General features: G+C 67.0%; 8 non-coding genes across 8 annotated transcripts; all 8 read right to left on the reverse strand.

Annotated features, from left to right (window-relative positions):
* Nucleotides 1–1056: 1056 nt before the first annotated feature.
* On the reverse strand, nt 1057–1175 carry LOC126040054 (5S ribosomal RNA). Its single transcript, XR_007506476.1, has one exon. It is a non-coding gene; the product is annotated as a 5S ribosomal RNA (ribosomal RNA).
* A 1601-nt stretch (nt 1176–2776) lies between these two features.
* LOC126040088 (5S ribosomal RNA) lies at nt 2777–2895 on the reverse strand. Its single transcript, XR_007506509.1, has one exon. It is a non-coding gene; the product is annotated as a 5S ribosomal RNA (ribosomal RNA).
* Nucleotides 2896–4496: 1601 nt separating this feature from the next.
* LOC126040055 (5S ribosomal RNA) lies at nt 4497–4615 on the reverse strand. The gene has a single exon (XR_007506477.1). It is a non-coding gene; the product is annotated as a 5S ribosomal RNA (ribosomal RNA).
* A 1445-nt stretch (nt 4616–6060) lies between these two features.
* Nucleotides 6061–6179, reverse strand: LOC126040089 (5S ribosomal RNA). The gene has a single exon (XR_007506510.1). It is a non-coding gene; the product is annotated as a 5S ribosomal RNA (ribosomal RNA).
* A 1601-nt stretch (nt 6180–7780) lies between these two features.
* Nucleotides 7781–7899, reverse strand: LOC126040106 (5S ribosomal RNA). The gene has a single exon (XR_007506526.1). It is a non-coding gene; the product is annotated as a 5S ribosomal RNA (ribosomal RNA).
* A 1601-nt stretch (nt 7900–9500) lies between these two features.
* LOC126040091 (5S ribosomal RNA) lies at nt 9501–9619 on the reverse strand. Its single transcript, XR_007506511.1, has one exon. It is a non-coding gene; the product is annotated as a 5S ribosomal RNA (ribosomal RNA).
* Nucleotides 9620–11220: 1601 nt separating this feature from the next.
* Nucleotides 11221–11339, reverse strand: LOC126040061 (5S ribosomal RNA). The gene has a single exon (XR_007506483.1). It is a non-coding gene; the product is annotated as a 5S ribosomal RNA (ribosomal RNA).
* Nucleotides 11340–12940: 1601 nt separating this feature from the next.
* On the reverse strand, nt 12941–13059 carry LOC126040092 (5S ribosomal RNA). Its single transcript, XR_007506512.1, has one exon. It is a non-coding gene; the product is annotated as a 5S ribosomal RNA (ribosomal RNA).
* Between the last annotated feature and the right edge of the window lie 31 nt (nt 13060–13090).

A 13090-nucleotide genomic window follows, 5' to 3' on the forward strand; every position in this document is an offset into this window, starting at 1 on the left:
CGCACAGCAGCGGCACGCCTCAGGACACACACCTGCCCCACCACGGTGACCCCCGGCAACACCCGCTCTCATCCCCACGCACCCCTGCCCCTCAGAGAGTCCCCTCGGACCACCAGCACCACGCTCCCACCCCACACTGCAGCCCCAACAACTCAAGCACAGCAACGCAACACCTCTAGAACACACACCTGCCCCACCACGGAGACCCCCAGCAATACCCGTTCACATCCCCACGCAACTCTGCCCCGCCAAGATCCCTCTCGGGCGACCACAACCACACTCCTACCCCACACTGCAGCCTCACCGACCCACGCACAGCAGCGGCACGCCTCTAGACACACACCTGCCCCACCACGGAGACCCCCTGCAATACCCGCTCTCATCCCCACGCACCCCTGCCCCGCAAAGAGGCCCCTGGTGCCACTGACAGCAGGCTCCCACCCCACACTGCAGCCCCACCGACTCACGCACAGCAACGGAACACCTCTAGGACACACACCTGCCCCACCACCATCACCCCTGGCAACACCCGCTCTCATCCCCACGCACGCCTGCCCCGCAAAGTGGCCCCTCGGGCCACCGGCAACAGGCTCTCGTCCCACACTACAGCCTCACCGACCCACGCACAGCAGCGGCACGCCTCCAGAACACACACCTGCCCCACCGCGGTGACCCCCGGCAACACCCGCTCACATCCCCACGCAACCCTGCCCCGCCAAGAGCCCTCTCGGGCGACCACAACCACGCTCCCACCCCACACTGCAGCCCCACGGAGGGGGGCTGCAGGCAACACCCACACACACCTGCCTTCACCACGTCGACCCCCTGCATCACCTCTACACATCCCCACGCCCCACATCAAGCCCTCTCGCCTAACCACAACCACGCTCTCACCCCGCACTGCAGCCCCACCCACCCACAGAGCAGAGCGCCAGACAGTCGCAGAGCACACCTGCCCCACCACCGCGACCCCGGCCCTCACCCGCACACCCCTGCCCCTCCGCAACACCGCAGCAAGAAAACAGGGGCCGCCCCGCGGCCTCCGCCAAGGCCAAAAGCCTACAGCACCCGGTATTCCCAGGCGGTCTCCCATCCAAGTACTAACCGGGCCCGACCCTGCTTAGCTTCCGAGATCAGACGAGATCGGGCGTTCTCAGGGTGGTATGGCCGTAGGCAGCCCTGTCCCCGCCAAGAGCCCTCTCGGGTGACGACAACCACGCTCCTACCCCACGCTACGGACTCACTGAGACACGCACAGCAACGGAATGCCTCTAGAACACGCACCTGCCCCACCACGGTCACCCCTGGCAACACCCGCTCTCATCCCCACGCACCCCTGCCCCGCAAAGAGGCCCCTCGGGCCACCGGCAACAGGCTCTCGTCCCACACTACAGCCTCACCGACCCACGCACAGCAGCGGCACGCCTCCAGAACACACACCTGCCCCACCGCGGTGACCCCCGGCAACATCCGCTCACATCCCCACGCAACCCAGGCCCCGCCAAGAGCCCTCTCGGGTGACGACAACCACGCTCCTACCCCACACTACAGACTCACTGAGACACGCACAGCAGCGGCACGCCTCTGGGACACACACCTGCCCCACCACGGTGACCCCCATCAACACCCAGTCTCATCCCCACGCTACCCTGCCCCGCAAGGAGGCCCCTCGGGCCACCGACAACAGGCTCCCGCCCCGCACTACTGACTCACTGAGACACGCACAGCAGCGGCACGCCTCAGGACACACACCTGCCCCACCACGGTGACCCCCGGCAACACCCGCTCTCATCCCCACGCACCCCTGCCCCTCAGAGAGTCCCCTCGGACCACCAGCACCACGCTCCCACCCCACACTGCAGCCCCAACAACTCAAGCACAGCAACGCAACACCTCTAGAACACACACCTGCCCCACCACGGAGACCCCCAGCAATACCCGTTCACATCCCCACGCAACTCTGCCCCGCCAAGATCCCTCTCGGGCGACCACAACCACACTCCTACCCCACACTGCAGCCTCACCGACCCACGCACAGCAGCGGCACGCCTCTAGACACACACCTGCCCCACCACGGAGACCCCCTGCAATACCCGCTCTCATCCCCACGCACCCCTGCCCCGCAAAGAGGCCCCTGGTGCCACTGACAGCAGGCTCCCACCCCACACTGCAGCCCCACCGACTCACGCACAGCAACGGAACACCTCTAGGACACACACCTGCCCCACCACCATCACCCCTGGCAACACCCGCTCTCATCCCCACGCACGCCTGCCCCGCAAAGTGGCCCCTCGGGCCACCGGCAACAGGCTCTCGTCCCACACTACAGCCTCACCGACCCACGCACAGCAGCGGCACGCCTCCAGAACACACACCTGCCCCACCGCGGTGACCCCCGGCAACACCCGCTCACATCCCCACGCAACCCTGCCCCGCCAAGAGCCCTCTCGGGCGACCACAACCACGCTCCCACCCCACACTGCAGCCCCACGGAGGGGGGCTGCAGGCAACACCCACACACACCTGCCTTCACCACGTCGACCCCCTGCATCACCTCTACACATCCCCACGCCCCACATCAAGCCCTCTCGCCTAACCACAACCACGCTCTCACCCCGCACTGCAGCCCCACCCACCCACAGAGCAGAGCGCCAGACAGTCGCAGAGCACACCTGCCCCACCACCGCGACCCCGGCCCTCACCCGCACACCCCTGCCCCTCCGCAACACCGCAGCAAGAAAACAGGGGCCGCCCCGCGGCCTCCGCCAAGGCCAAAAGCCTACAGCACCCGGTATTCCCAGGCGGTCTCCCATCCAAGTACTAACGGGGCCCGACCCTGCTTAGCTTCCGAGATCAGACGAGATCGGGCGTTCTCAGGGTGGTATGGCCGTAGGCAGCCCTGTCCCCGCCAAGAGCCCTCTCGGGTGACGACAACCACGCTCCTACCCCACGCTACGGACTCACTGAGACACGCACAGCAACGGAACGCCTCTAGAACACGCACCTGCCCCACCACGGTCACCCCTGGCAACACCTGCTCTCATCCCCACGCCGCCCTGACCCGCAAAGAGGCCCCTCGGGCCACCGGCAACAGGCTCTCGTCCCACACTACAGCCTCACCGACCCACGCACAGCAGCGGCACGCCTCCAGAACACACACCTGCCCCACCGCGGTGACCCCCGGCAACATCCGCTCACATCCCCACGCAACCCAGGCCCCGCCAAGAGCCCTCTCGGGTGACGACAACCACGCTCCTACCCCACACTACAGACTCACTGAGACACGCACAGCAGCGGCACGCCTCTGGGACACACACCTGCCCCACCACGGTGACCCCCATCAACACCCAGTCTCATCCCCACGCTACCCTGCCCCGCAAGGAGGCCCCTCGGGCCACCGACAACAGGCTCCCGCCCCACACTACTGACTCACTGAGACACGCACAGCAGCGGCACGCCTCAGGACACACACCTGCCCCACCACGGTGACCCCCGGCAACACCCGCTCTCATCCCCACGCACCCCTGCCCCTCAGAGAGTCCCCTCGGACCACCAGCACCACGCTCCCACCCCACACTGCAGCCCCAACAACTCAAGCACAGCAACGCAACACCTCTAGAACACACACCTGCCCCACCACGGAGACCCCCAGCAATACCCGTTCACATCCCCACGCAACTCTGCCCCGCCAAGATCCCTCTCGGGCGACCACAACCACACTCCTACCCCACACTGCAGCCTCACCGACCCACGCACAGCAGCGGCACGCCTCTAGACACACACCTGCCCCACCACGGAGACCCCCTGCAATACCCGCTCTCATCCCCACGCACCCCTGCCCCGCAAAGAGGCCCCTGGTGCCACTGACAGCAGGCTCCCACCCCACACTGCAGCCCCACCGACTCACGCACAGCAACGGAACACCTCTAGGACACACACCTGCCCCACCACCATCACCCCTGGCAACACCCGCTCTCATCCCCACGCACGCCTGCCCCGCAAAGTGGCCCCTCGGGCCACCGGCAACAGGCTCTCGTCCCACACTACAGCCTCACCGACCCACGCACAGCAGCGGCACGCCTCCAGAACACACACCTGCCCCACCGCGGTGACCCCCGGCAACACCCGCTCACATCCCCACGCAACCCTGCCCCGCCAAGAGCCCTCTCGGGCGACCACAACCACGCTCCCACCCCACACTGCAGCCCCACGGAGGGGGGCTGCAGGCAACACCCACACACACCTGCCTTCACCACGTCGACCCCCTGCATCACCTCTACACATCCCCACGCCCCACATCAAGCCCTCTCGCCTAACCACAACCACGCTCTCACCCCGCACTGCAGCCCCACCCACCCACAGAGCAGAGCGCCAGACAGTCGCAGAGCACACCTGCCCCACCACCGCGACCCCGGCCCTCACCCGCACACCCCTGCCCCTCCGCAACACCGCAGCAAGAAAACAGGGGCCGCCCCGCGGCCTCCGCCAAGGCCAAAAGCCTACAGCACCCGGTATTCCCAGGCGGTCTCCCATCCAAGTACTAACCGGGCCCGACCCTGCTTAGCTTCCGAGATCAGACGAGATCGGGCGTTCTCAGGGTGGTATGGCCGTAGGCAGCCCTGTCCCCGCCAAGAGCCCTCTCGGGTGACGACAACCACGCTCCTACCCCACGCTACGGACTCACTGAGACACGCACAGCAACGGAACGCCTCTAGAACACGCACCTGCCCCACCACGGTCACCCCTGGCAACACCCGCTCTCATCCCCACGCCGCCCTGACCCGCAAAGAGGCCCCTCGGGCCACCGGCAACAGGCTCTCGTCCCACACTACAGCCTCACCGACCCACGCACAGCAGCGGCACGCCTCCAGAACACACACCTGCCCCACCGCGGTGACCCCCGGCAACATCCGCTCACATCCCCACGCAACCCAGGCCCCGCCAAGAGCCCTCTCGGGTGACGACAACCACGCTCCTACCCCACACTACAGACTCACTGAGACACGCACAGCAGCGGCACGCCTCTGGGACACACACCTGCCCCACCACGGTGACCCCCATCAACACCCAGTCTCATCCCCACGCTACCCTGCCCCGCAAGGAGGCCCCTCGGGCCACCGACAACAGGCTCCCGCCCCGCACTACTGACTCACTGAGACACGCACAGCAGCGGCAGGCCTCAGGACACACACCTGCCCCACCACGGTGACCCCCGGCAACACCCGCTCTCATCCCCACGCAACTCTGCCCCACCAAGATCCCTCTCGGGCGACCACAACCACACTCCTACCCCACACTGCAGCCTCACCGACCCACGCACAGCAGCGGCACGCCTCTAGACACACACCTGCCCCACCACGGAGACCCCCTGCAATACCCGCTCTCATCCCCACGCACCCCTGCCCCGCAAAGAGGCCCCTGGTGCCACTGACAGCAGGCTCCCACCCCACACTGCAGCCCCACCGACTCACGCACAGCAACGGAACACCTCTAGGACACACACCTGCCCCACCACCATCACCCCTGGCAACACCCGCTCTCATCCCCACGCACGCCTGCCCCGCAAAGTGGCCCCTCGGGCCACCGGCAACAGGCTCTCGTCCCACACTACAGCCTCACCGACCCACGCACAGCAGCGGCACGCCTCCAGAACACACACCTGCCCCACCGCGGTGACCCCCGGCAACACCCGCTCACATCCCCACGCAACCCTGCCCCGCCAAGAGCCCTCTCGGGCGACCACAACCACGCTCCCACCCCACACTGCAGCCCCACGGAGGGGGGCTGCAGGCAACACCCACACACACCTGCCTTCACCACGTCGACCCCCTGCATCACCTCTACACATCCCCACGCCCCACATCAAGCCCTCTCGCCTAACCACAACCACGCTCTCACCCCGCACTGCAGCCCCACCCACCCACAGAGCAGAGCGCCAGACAGTCGCAGAGCACACCTGCCCCACCACCGCGACCCCGGCCCTCACCCGCACACCCCTGCCCCTCCGCAACACCGCAGCAAGAAAACAGGGGCCGCCCCGCGGCCTCCGCCAAGGCCAAAAGCCTACAGCACCCGGTATTCCCAGGCGGTCTCCCATCCAAGTACTAACGGGGCCCGACCCTGCTTAGCTTCCGAGATCAGACGAGATCGGGCGTTCTCAGGGTGGTATGGCCGTAGGCAGCCCTGTCCCCGCCAAGAGCCCTCTCGGGTGACGACAACCACGCTCCTACCCCACGCTACGGACTCACTGAGACACACACAGCAACGGAACGCCTCTAGAACACGCACCTGCCCCACCACGGTCACCCCTGGCAACACCTGCTCTCATCCCCACGCCGCCCTGACCCGCAAAGAGGCCCCTCGGGCCACCGGCAACAGGCTCTCGTCCCACACTACAGCCTCACCGACCCACGCACAGCAGCGGCACGCCTCCAGAACACACACCTGCCCCACCGCGGTGACCCCCGGCAACATCCGCTCACATCCCCACGCAACCCAGGCCCCGCCAAGAGCCCTCTCGGGTGACGACAACCACGCTCCTACCCCACACTACAGACTCACTGAGACACGCACAGCAGCGGCACGCCTCTGGGACACACACCTGCCCCACCACGGTGACCCCCATCAACACCCAGTCTCATCCCCACGCTACCCTGCCCCGCAAGGAGGCCCCTCGGGCCACCGACAACAGGCTCCCGCCCCGCACTACTGACTCACTGAGACACGCACAGCAGCGGCACGCCTCAGGACACACACCTGCCCCACCACGGTGACCCCCGGCAACACCCGCTCTCATCCCCACGCACCCCTGCCCCTCAGAGAGTCCCCTCGGACCACCAGCACCACGCTCCCACCCCACACTGCAGCCCCAACAACTCAAGCACAGCAACGCAACACCTCTAGAACACACACCTGCCCCACCACGGAGACCCCCAGCAATACCCGTTCACATCCCCACGCAACTCTGCCCCGCCAAGATCCCTCTCGGGCGACCACAACCACACTCCTACCCCACACTGCAGCCTCACCGACCCACGCACAGCAGCGGCACGCCTCTAGACACACACCTGCCCCACCACGGAGACCCCCTGCAATACCCGCTCTCATCCCCACGCACCCCTGCCCCGCAAAGAGGCCCCTGGTGCCACTGACAGCAGGCTCCCACCCCACACTGCAGCCCCACCGACTCACGCACAGCAACGGAACACCTCTAGGACACACACCTGCCCCACCACCATCACCCCTGGCAACACCCGCTCTCATCCCCACGCACGCCTGCCCCGCAAAGTGGCCCCTCGGGCCACCGGCAACAGGCTCTCGTCCCACACTACAGCCTCACCGACCCACGCACAGCAGCGGCACGCCTCCAGAACACACACCTGCCCCACCGCGGTGACCCCCGGCAACACCCGCTCACATCCCCACGCAACCCTGCCCCGCCAAGAGCCCTCTCGGGCGACCACAACCACGCTCCCACCCCACACTGCAGCCCCACGGAGGGGGGCTGCAGGCAACACCCACACACACCTGCCTTCACCACGTCGACCCCCTGCATCACCTCTACACATCCCCACGCCCCACATCAAGCCCTCTCGCCTAACCACAACCACGCTCTCACCCCGCACTGCAGCCCCACCCACCCACAGAGCAGAGCGCCAGACAGTCGCAGAGCACACCTGCCCCACCACCGCGACCCCGGCCCTCACCCGCACACCCCTGCCCCTCCGCAACACCGCAGCAAGAAAACAGGGGCCGCCCCGCGGCCTCCGCCAAGGCCAAAAGCCTACAGCACCCGGTATTCCCAGGCGGTCTCCCATCCAAGTACTAACGGGGCCCGACCCTGCTTAGCTTCCGAGATCAGACGAGATCGGGCGTTCTCAGGGTGGTATGGCTGTAGGCAGCCCTGTCCCCGCCAAGAGCCCTCTCGGGTGACGACAACCACGCTCCTACCCCACGCTACGGACTCACTGAGACACACACAGCAACGGAACGCCTCTAGAACACGCACCTGCCCCACCACGGTCACCCCTGGCAACACCTGCTCTCATCCCCACGCCGCCCTGACCCGCAAAGAGGCCCCTCGGGCCACCGGCAACAGGCTCTCGTCCCACACTACAGCCTCACCGACCCACGCACAGCAGCGGCACGCCTCCAGAACACACACCTGCCCCACCGCGGTGACCCCCGGCAACATCCGCTCACATCCCCACGCAACCCAGGCCCCGCCAAGAGCCCTCTCGGGTGACGACAACCACGCTCCTACCCCACACTACAGACTCACTGAGACACGCACAGCAGCGGCACGCCTCTGGGACACACACCTGCCCCACCACGGTGACCCCCATCAACACCCAGTCTCATCCCCACGCTACCCTGCCCCGCAAGGAGGCCCCTCGGGCCACCGACAACAGGCTCCCGCCCCGCACTACTGACTCACTGAGACACGCACAGCAGCGGCACGCCTCAGGACACACACCTGCCCCACCACGGTGACCCCCGGCAACACCCGCTCTCATCCCCACGCACCCCTGCCCCTCAGAGAGTCCCCTCGGACCACCAGCACCACGCTCCCACCCCACACTGCAGCCCCAACAACTCAAGCACAGCAACGCAACACCTCTAGAACACACACCTGCCCCACCACGGAGACCCCCAGCAATACCCGTTCACATCCCCACGCAACTCTGCCCCGCCAAGATCCCTCTCGGGCGACCACAACCACACTCCTACCCCACACTGCAGCCTCACCGACCCACGCACAGCAGCGGCACGCCTCTAGACACACACCTGCCCCACCACGGAGACCCCCTGCAATACCCGCTCTCATCCCCACGCACCCCTGCCCCGCAAAGAGGCCCCTGGTGCCACTGACAGCAGGCTCCCACCCCACACTGCAGCCCCACCGACTCACGCACAGCAACGGAACACCTCTAGGACACACACCTGCCCCACCACCATCACCCCTGGCAACACCCGCTCTCATCCCCACGCACGCCTGCCCCGCAAAGTGGCCCCTCGGGCCACCGGCAACAGGCTCTCGTCCCACACTACAGCCTCACCGACCCACGCACAGCAGCGGCACGCCTCCAGAACACACACCTGCCCCACCGCGGTGACCCCCGGCAACACCCGCTCACATCCCCACGCAACCCTGCCCCGCCAAGAGCCCTCTCGGGCGACCACAACCACGCTCCCACCCCACACTGCAGCCCCACGGAGGGGGGCTGCAGGCAACACCCACACACACCTGCCTTCACCACGTCGACCCCCTGCATCACCTCTACACATCCCCACGCCCCACATCAAGCCCTCTCGCCTAACCACAACCACGCTCTCACCCCGCACTGCAGCCCCACCCACCCACAGAGCAGAGCGCCAGACAGTCGCAGAGCACACCTGCCCCACCACCGCGACCCCGGCCCTCACCCGCACACCCCTGCCCCTCCGCAACACCGCAGCAAGAAAACAGGGGCCGCCCCGCGGCCTCCGCCAAGGCCAAAAGCCTACAGCACCCGGTATTCCCAGGCGGTCTCCCATCCAAGTACTAACGGGGCCCGACCCTGCTTAGCTTCCGAGATCAGACGAGATCGGGCGTTCTCAGGGTGGTATGGCCGTAGGCAGCCCTGTCCCCGCCAAGAGCCCTCTCGGGTGACGACAACCACGCTCCTACCCCACGCTACGGACTCACTGAGACACGCACAGCAACGGAACGCCTCTAGAACACGCACCTGCCCCACCACGGTCACCCCTGGCAACACCTGCTCTCATCCCCACGCCGCCCTGACCCGCAAAGAGGCCCCTCGGGCCACCGGCAACAGGCTCTCGTCCCACACTACAGCCTCACCGACCCACGCACAGCAGCGGCACGCCTCCAGAACACACACCTGCCCCACCGCGGTGACCCCCGGCAACATCCGCTCACATCCCCACGCAACCCAGGCCCCGCCAAGAGCCCTCTCGGGTGACGACAACCACGCTCCTACCCCACACTACAGACTCACTGAGACACGCACAGCAGCGGCACGCCTCTGGGACACACACCTGCCCCACCACGGTGACCCCCATCAACACCCAGTCTCATCCCCACGCTACCCTGCCCCGCAAGGAGGCCCCTCGGGCCACCGACAACAGGCTCCCGCCCCGCACTACTGACTCACTGAGACACGCACAGCAGCGGCACGCCTCAGGACACACACCTGCCCCACCACGGTGACCCCCGGCAACACCCGCTCTCATCCCCACGCACCCCTGCCCCTCAGAGAGTCCCCTCGGACCACCAGCACCACGCTCCCACCCCACACTGCAGCCCCAACAACTCAAGCACAGCAACGCAACACCTCTAGAACACACACCTGCCCCACCACGGAGACCCCCAGCAATACCCGTTCACATCCCCACGCAACTCTGCCCCGCCAAGATCCCTCTCGGGCGACCACAACCACACTCCTACCCCACACTGCAGCCTCACCGACCCACGCACAGCAGCGGCACGCCTCTAGACACACACCTGCCCCACCACGGAGACCCCCTGCAATACCCGCTCTCATCCCCACGCACCCCTGCCCCGCAAAGAGGCCCCTGGTGCCACTGACAGCAGGCTCCCACCCCACACTGCAGCCCCACCGACTCACGCACAGCAACGGAACACCTCTAGGACACACACCTGCCCCACCACCATCACCCCTGGCAACACCCGCTCTCATCCCCACGCACGCCTGCCCCGCAAAGTGGCCCCTCGGGCCACCGGCAACAGGCTCTCGTCCCACACTACAGCCTCACCGACCCACGCACAGCAGCGGCACGCCTCCAGAACACACACCTGCCCCACCGCGGTGACCCCCGGCAACACCCGCTCACATCCCCACGCAACCCTGCCCCGCCAAGAGCCCTCTCGGGCGACCACAACCACGCTCCCACCCCACACTGCAGCCCCACGGAGGGGGGCTGCAGGCAACACCCACACACACCTGCCTTCACCACGTCGACCCCCTGCATCACCTCTACACATCCCCACGCCCCACATCAAGCCCTCTCGCCTAACCACAACCACGCTCTCACCCCGCACTGCAGCCCCACCCACCCACAGAGCAGAGCGCCAGACAGTCGCAGAGCACACCTGCCCCACCACCGCGACCCCGGCCCTCACCCGCACACCCCTGCCCCTCCGCAACACCGCAGCAAGAAAACAGGGGCCGCCCCGCGGCCTCCGCCAAGGCCAAAAGCCTACAGCACCCGGTATTCCCAGGCGGTCTCCCATCCAAGTACTAACCGGGCCCGACCCTGCTTAGCTTCCGAGATCAGACGAGATCGGGCGTTCTCAGGGTGGTATGGCTGTAGGCAGCCCTGTCCCCGCCAAGAGCCCTCTCGGGTGACGACAACCACGCTCCTACCCCACGCTACGGACTCACTGAGACACACACAGCAACGGAACGCCTCTAGAACACGCACCTGCCCCACCACGGTCACCCCTGGCAACACCTGCTCTCATCCCCACGCCGCCCTGACCCGCAAAGAGGCCCCTCGGGCCACCGGCAACAGGCTCTCGTCCCACACTACAGCCTCACCGACCCACGCACAGCAGCGGCACGCCTCCAGAACACACACCTGCCCCACCGCGGTGACCCCCGGCAACATCCGCTCACATCCCCACGCAACCCAGGCCCCGCCAAGAGCCCTCTCGGGTGACGACAACCACGCTCCTACCCCACACTACAGACTCACTGAGACACGCACAGCAGCGGCACGCCTCTGGGACACACACCTGCCCCACCACGGTGACCCCCATCAACACCCAGTCTCATCCCCACGCTACCCTGCCCCGCAAGGAGGCCCCTCGGGCCACCGACAACAGGCTCCCGCCCCGCACTACTGACTCACTGAGACACGCACAGCAGCGGCACGCCTCAGGACACACACCTGCCCCACCACGGTGACCCCCGGCAACACCCGCTCTCATCCCCACGCACCCCTGCCCCTCAGAGAGTCCCCTCGGACCACCAGCACCACGCTCCCACCCCACACTGCAGCCCCAACAACTCAAGCACAGCAACGCAACACCTCTAGAACACACACCTGCCCCACCACGGAGACCCCCAGCAATACCCGTTCACATCCCCACGCAACTCTGCCCCGCCAAGATCCCTCTCGGGCGACCACAACCACACTCCTACCCCACACTGCAGCCTCACCGACCCACGCACAGCAGCGGCACGCCTCTAGACACACACCTGCCCCACCACGGAGACCCCCTGCAATACCCGCTCTCATCCCCACGCACCCCTGCCCCGCAAAGAGGCCCCTGGTGCCACTGACAGCAGGCTCCCACCCCACACTGCAGCCCCACCGACTCACGCACAGCAACGGAACACCTCTAGGACACACACCTGCCCCACCACCATCACCCCTGGCAACACCCGCTCTCATCCCCACGCACGCCTGCCCCGCAAAGTGGCCCCTCGGGCCACCGGCAACAGGCTCTCGTCCCACACTACAGCCTCACCGACCCACGCACAGCAGCGGCACGCCTCCAGAACACACACCTGCCCCACCGCGGTGACCCCCGGCAACACCCGCTCACATCCCCACGCAACCCTGCCCCGCCAAGAGCCCTCTCGGGCGACCACAACCACGCTCCCACCCCACACTGCAGCCCCACGGAGGGGGGCTGCAGGCAACACCCACACACACCTGCCTTCACCACGTCGACCCCCTGCATCACCTCTACACATCCCCACGCCCCACATCAAGCCCTCTCGCCTAACCACAACCACGCTCTCACCCCGCACTGCAGCCCCACCCACCCACAGAGCAGAGCGCCAGACAGTCGCAGAGCACACCTGCCCCACCACCGCGACCCCGGCCCTCACCCGCACACCCCTGCCCCTCCGCAACACCGCAGCAAGAAAACAGGGGCCGCCCCGCGGCCTCCGCCAAGGCCAAAAGCCTACAGCACCCGGTATTCCCAGGCGGTCTCCCATCCAAGTACTAACGGGGCCCGACCCTGCTTAGCTTCCGAGATCAGACGAGATCGGGCGTTCTCAGGGTGGTATGGCCGTAGGCAGCCCTGTCCCCGCCAAGAGCCCTCTCGGGT

The sequence above is a fragment of the Accipiter gentilis genome, chromosome 6 (assembly GCF_929443795.1).
Source record: "Accipiter gentilis chromosome 6, bAccGen1.1, whole genome shotgun sequence".
Lineage (NCBI taxonomy): Eukaryota > Metazoa > Chordata > Aves > Accipitriformes > Accipitridae > Astur > Astur gentilis.